We start from the raw sequence: 6,571 nt of genomic DNA, 5'->3' as shown, positions 1-6,571 counted from the left end.
CCCGAGACCCCATGGCTGCATCTGTGCTGCACCTGAAGCCTGGGGTGAGCAGGTCTGGACTCAAAGGAGCAGGGCCAGCCTGTCAAAAAGGAGCCTGCACTTAAGTAGGAGCCAGTCCTATGTAGCAAGAGCTCATCGGATTCTTTAATTTCCATAGTTAGCCTGAGGAAGAGGCTCAGGAAACACACCCAAGGTCTAGAATAGGTTCGGCCGGAGGGCTGCTGCAAACGCCAGATCTTGGGCTCTTTTCCCACAGCTCTGTCCTGCTCCATCCTCAAGCCGGCCTCATCGAAACCAAGCATAGAGTGTCTTGCAGGACATCTCAGAACCTTTAAAACCCTAGTGGACACTTAAAAGCCTGCCCATTAGGAGCTGGGGTGTAGCAAAATTGGTGGTGTGCTTGCCTAGCTTACACAAGCCCGCATAACCGGGTGTGGTGGCCTGGGCCTATGATTCCAGAAAGTGGAGACAGGGAATGAAGAATTCAAGGTCATCCTTGGCTACGTAGTGATTTGGAGGCCAGCTTGGACCTCAGAGAGAGAGAGAGAGAGAGAGAGAGAGAGAGAACATGTGAGAGAGAGACCTTGATGCCACTGCTGCTTCAATGAAAACCCCATTTTTCTACAAACAGCTGAGACATACATCCATTGGATGCCAAGTTTCCATTGGCAACGGTAACTTGTCAAACACAGCACCCATATGCCTTGCCCCCTTTTATTAAACTTCCTTAGGGTCTGTGGTGGTTTGGATGAGAATGGTCCCCATAGGCTCGTATATTTGAATACTTAGTCACCAAAGAGTTGCACTATTTGAAAAGATTAAAAGAAATAGGAGGTGTGGCCCTGTTGGAAGAAGTGTGTCACTGGGGGGGGGGCTTTGGGGTTTCAAAAGTCCAAGCTAGGGCTGGAGAGATGGCTCAGAGGTTAAGAGCATTGCCTGCTCTTCCAAAGGTCCTGAGTTCAATTCCCAGCAACCACATGGTGGCTCACAACCATCTGTAATGGGGTCTGGTGCCCTCTTCTGGTCTTCAGGCATACACACAGACAGAATATTGTATACATAATAAATAAATAAATAAATATTAAAAAAAAAGTCCAAGCTAGCCGGGCGGTGGTGGCGCACGCCTTTAATCCCAGCACTTGGGAGGCAGAGGCAGGCGGATCTCTATGAGTTCGAGACCAGCCTGGTCTACAAGAGCTAGTTCCAGGACAGGCTCCAAAACCATAGAGAAACCCTGTCTCAAAAAAAAAAAAGTCCAAGCTAAGCCTGGAGTATCTCCTCCTCTCCTCTCTCCTCTCTTCTCTTACCCTTTCCCCTCCTCTCCCCTCCTCTCCTGTCCCCTCCCCTTCCCTCCCCTCCTCTCTCCTCCCCTCCTCTCCTCTCCCCTCCCTTCCCTTCCTCTCTATTCCCCTCCTCTCTCCCTCCCATTCTCTCCCCTCCCCTCCTCTCCCTTCCCCTCCCTCCGTTCTCCTCTCCTCCCCTCCCCTCCCCTCCCCTCCCTTCCTCTCCCCTCCTAGAGATCAGAATGTAGCTCTCAGCTACTGCTCTGGTGCCCTGCCACCATGACACTCTTGGACTAAGCCTCTGAAACTATAAGTAAGCCCTAGTTAAATGCTTTTTTTTTCATAAGGTCATGGTGTCTCTTTACAGAAATAGAGGGTGACGAAGACAGGCATCTCCCACTTCCTGCCCTCTGGGACTTCACTTCTGGCCATATCGTAGGGCAGAAGTGGTGGCATGTTCTGTTCTAGTCCAAGTGGTCTCCATCCTCTTCCTCAGGGGCCCATGTCCACATTTCTGCTTCTCCCACAACCCATTCCATCCTGGCTTCCAGTCACTGAGTCCTTCCCCTCTCTGTCTGTCTGTCTCTCTCTGTACCTGGGTCCCCTGCAAGAACACACAGTGCTCTAACCACCAAACCACCTCTCTGACTCCTCCATATCCCCCCTCTAACAAACAAATCAAGATAGGGGTTTTGGTAACTGAAATCAGGTCCTCATTCTTACAAAGCAAGCTGTTTACTGGCTGAACCATCTCCCCAGCCCAAGCTCCTTTAGGGCAACATCAGCATCGTTTCTATGGCAACACCTTGGCTGCTTCTCACACCCACTAGTTCTCAGAGGTCAATACCCCCTCCCCACAGGGAGAGCCTGTGACCTGGAGGTTCTCGGAGACCTTCTCTTCTAAGCCTCAGCAGGCCAGCTACTGTCCATGGAATGACCTCCTCGCTGCTGGAAGTTCTTCAGCAGGATTCTCTTCCCAGCCCTGTGAGGTTCCTGTAGTAGAGAAAACAGCAGCTCAGAGTCGCCCAGCGTTTTGCCCAGCACTACCTTGCTCATCTCCAAGTGGATTAAAACCCAGACCTGTCAACTCCCCAGATGGCACTGCTCACAGGGTTACCCTGCCTATTGAAAGCATGGGCCCCTTATTTACCGTTTAAAGACAATCGTCTGTGTCACTTAAGTGCCAGGGTGCCCTCTCACACACCCCAGGGATACAGATAATTTCGACTGACACAGACCCCAGCTTTCTCCTCCTGCCCCTCCAAACCCCTTCTGTTATCTCACCTACCTTCCCACAGTGAGCCAAACCCTGTACCCCAGCTCCTGCGCGACCCAGGTTCTCAAATGGCACTAGAAACGGTGGCTGTGGCTAAGTTTCCCTTTCTTCCCCTGTGGTTTGTCAGTTTCCCCCCACCTCTTTCCCATTAAGGACCCCTTAACCATCCCTCCTCTCTGGAGCTGTGCTGCTCCAGAGGGGGCTGACCCTTCTGGGAAAAATCTCCTCAGGCCCCAGACACACCTTTCTTTGTCCACTGTTTCCATCTCAACCCCAGAATCCTCAGGTCTTAGTGTTCTACAAACCACAGATTCCTCCCCCACCCAAGGTTTGTTATGTATACAGTGTTTTGCCAGCAGTATGCCTGCAGGCAGAAGAGGGCGCCAGACCTCATTACCATGTGTCATCATGTGGTTGCTGGGATTTGAACTCAGGACCTCTGGAAGCACAGCCAGTGCACTTAACCACTGAGCCATCTCTCCATCCCTACAAACCACAGTTTTAAGGGAACAGAAGTCCCCAAGGAAGACCAGGTCCATCAGGAGCTAGCTGACAGATTAGACAAGGAGGAGACTCTCTGGCCAGGCTGAGGGGCACATACTCCAGGGAAAGAACTGGGGTGGGGGTGGCAAAGACAGGCTTCATACTCCTTTCAGGACACCCGACCCCATTTTTGTTTGAGCTATACCTCACATACCATACAGTATGATCATTGAAAGTCCACTGATCAGGCTGGCAAGATGACCCAGTGTGCCGTGACACACACATGTGCACACACACACACTAAATAAAATATATAGTCAGGTGGTGGTAGCACACTCCTTTAATCCCAGCACTTGGGAAGCAGAGGCAGGAGGATCTCTGTGAGTTCGAGGCCAGCCTGATCTACAAAGTGAATTCCAGGACAGCTAGGACTGTTACACAGAGAAACCCTGTCTTGAAAACAAACAAAAAAAAAGTAATATAATATATATATTTTTAAGAAAGCCCACTTGTCACTTAGTGGCTATTAGCACAGTCACAGGGTTGGGTTCCCAGTGACATTTATCTCAGCCCATAAAGGAATCCCAAACCCCTTGGCCATCGCTACCAGCCTTCCTGCTGGACTTGGCAACTATTATCTTTCTGGCGCTGTGAACTTGCTGTTCTGGGTTTTTTACAGAAACATGCTCATACAACTTAGTGCTCCCATGGTTCATCGATGTGATGGCAAGCATCCAAATGATGCTTCCTTGTTTTCTTAAGATTTAATTATTATGTATACAGTGTTCTGCCTGCAGACCCGGAGAGGGCACCAGATCCCATTACAGATGGCTGTGAGCCACTGTGTTGTTGCTGGGAATTGAACTCAGGACCTCTGGAAGAACAGACAGTGCTCTTAACCTCTGAGCCATCTCTCCAGCTTGATGCTTCCTTTTAAGAAGATTTATTTTGATCCAAAAAAAAAAAAAAGCCGGGCAGTGGGCAGTGGTGGCGCACGCCTTTAATCCCAGCACTCGGGAGGCAGAGGCAGGCGGATCTCTGTGAGTTCGAGGCCAGCCTGGTCTACAAGAGCTAGTTCCAGGACAGGAACCAAAAAGCTACGGAGAAACCCTGTCTCAAAAATCCAAAAAAAAAAAAAAAGAAGATTTATTTTGAAGGTGTGTGTGTGTGTGTGTAAATGAAGATATCAAGGGACTAAAAGAGTGCATTGAACCCCTGGAGCTGGATTACAGATGGTTGTGAACTTTTGGGGTGTTGAGAACCGAACCTGGGTCCTCTGCAATAGCAGCCGGTGTTCTTCGCTACTGAGCCATCTCTCCAGCCCCTTTTCCTACTCTCTGTAATGAGATCTGGCGCCCTCTTCTGGCATGCCAACATACATGGAAGCAGAATGTTGTATACATAATAAATAAGTCTTTTTTTAAAATTAGGGGTGGAGATGTAGCTCAGTTGTAAGAGTGCTTGCCCACCACACAGTCTTCAAACTGTATAAAGTAGACAGGGTTGTGCATACCCGGAATCCCAGCACCTGGGTGGCAGGAATATCCGAAGTTCAAGGCCAGCCTTTGCTACACATACTAGAAGAGCAACCTGAGTCATATGGAGACACTTACCCCTCTCTCCACTCCAAAAAATGAGAATTTAACTCTGTCTCTTAGGCCAGTGTTAGGCCATAGGTTGGGTCCTTAGCAACCCTTCCCCCAATAATATAGGTGAGGTTATTCTTATTTTATAGAACTTATATAATGCTGGGCATGGGGGCACATGCATTTAATCCCAGCACTCAGGAGTCAAAGATGGGCGGATCTCTGTGAGTTCAAGGCCTGCCTGGTCTACAGAGTGAGTTCCAAGACTGCCAGTGCTACGCAGAGAAACCTTGTCTTGAAAAACCAAACAACAACAACAAAAGACTTAGTCTCCTTCCCAAAAATGGGGTGGAGGGGAGCAGAGGAAGTTAGGGGTCTTTGGGGAATCACCAACTTCAGTTAGAGTACCCCAGATAAGACTCGGCCCACTGTGTAGATGTGCCATGAAAATAGGTGCACTAAGAGAATGGGGGGGAGGCGGTGGGGCACACACCTTTATTCCCAGCACTCAGGAAGCAAAGACAGGAAGAGTGTGAGTTTGAGGCTAGTCTGGTCTACAGAGGGAGTTCCAGGGCAGGCCCCAAAGCTACAGACAAACTCTGTCTCGAAAAACCAAAAAAGAAAAAGAAGAGCCAGGCGGTGGTGGCTCACGCCTTTAACCCCAGCACTCGGGAGGCAGAGGCAGGCGGATCTCTGGGAGTTCGAGGCCAGTCTGGTCTACAAGAGCTAGTTCCAGAAACCCTGTCTCGAAAAACCAAAAAAAAAAAAAAAAAAAAGAAAGAAAGAAGAAAGAAAAAAAAAGAAGAGTAAAAGGGGTTTTGAGGATTTGACACCATATTCCTTAGAGTACTGTATGAGAATTCCAACTTAAAGCCAGATGTGGTAAACTCCTGGACTCCCAGCACCTGAGAGCAGGGGACAGGAGGCTCAGGTGTTCAAGGCCATCCTGAGATGCGTGAGACACTACCTCAAACCCAGAACCAAAATGAAAACAAAAAGATTCAAGTTATGGTGGACGTTCTTTTTGTTTATGTTTTGTTTGAGAGTGGATCTTGTTTAGCCCCTGCCTGGCCTTGAACTTGCTACTTAGACATTTAGGGGACACGAGTCAAAGGAAGGAGCCCCTTTTGGAATCCTGAAGTCTCTCACTGGCAGAGAAACAATAATTCCAGTTACATTACCAATGCTTAAGGTTTTGCTCTCTTCCAAGATATAAACCAGTTTTCTAGGAATCTCTTCAGAAACCCCCATTTATGGGAAAGAATATGTACACAGCCCCTTGTGCTACCAGAGTGAGTCCTGGCTTCACCCTATCAGATAATATCCCTGTCCAAGGTGTAGTCACAAAACTCTCTGGTCTCACCCAAAGAGAGAGAAAGGGAAAAAAATTGGTTTGGACAGATGGCTTGTTGGTTAAGAGAACTTACTGTTCTTTTAAAAAAAATTCTTATGTTAGTGTTTTGTCTACATGTATATATGTTCACCACCTTCAAGCCACCAAGTTGGCTGTGAATTGAACCCCTTTCTTCTGCAAGAGCTAAAAGTGTTTTAAGTCACTGAGCCATCTCTCTAGTCCCCAAATGCTGCTCTTACAGGGGAACCAGATTCAATTCCCAGAAGCCACATGGATATTCACAATTACCCATGGCTCCAGTTCTAGGGCTTCTGGTGCCTTATTCTAGCCTCCAAGGGTTCCAGGTATGCATGAGGTGAACAGACATACATGCAGGAGAATACCTGTACACATGAAACAATTTTTTAAAAAGAAAATATTGTGTGTTTTTTGTTTTGTTTTGTTTTTTTTTTTTTTTTGAGACAGGGTAGGTTTCTCTCTGTATCCCTGACTCTCCTAAAACTCTCTATGTAGGCTGGCCTCAAACTCACAGAGATCTGCCGCCTCTGTATCCTGACTTCTGGGATTAAAGGTATTAAAGGTATGTGCC

The sequence above is a fragment of the Microtus pennsylvanicus genome, chromosome 13 (genome assembly GCF_037038515.1).
Source record: "Microtus pennsylvanicus isolate mMicPen1 chromosome 13, mMicPen1.hap1, whole genome shotgun sequence".
Lineage (NCBI taxonomy): Eukaryota > Metazoa > Chordata > Mammalia > Rodentia > Cricetidae > Microtus > Microtus pennsylvanicus.
Note: the sequence above shows the minus strand (reverse complement) of the source record.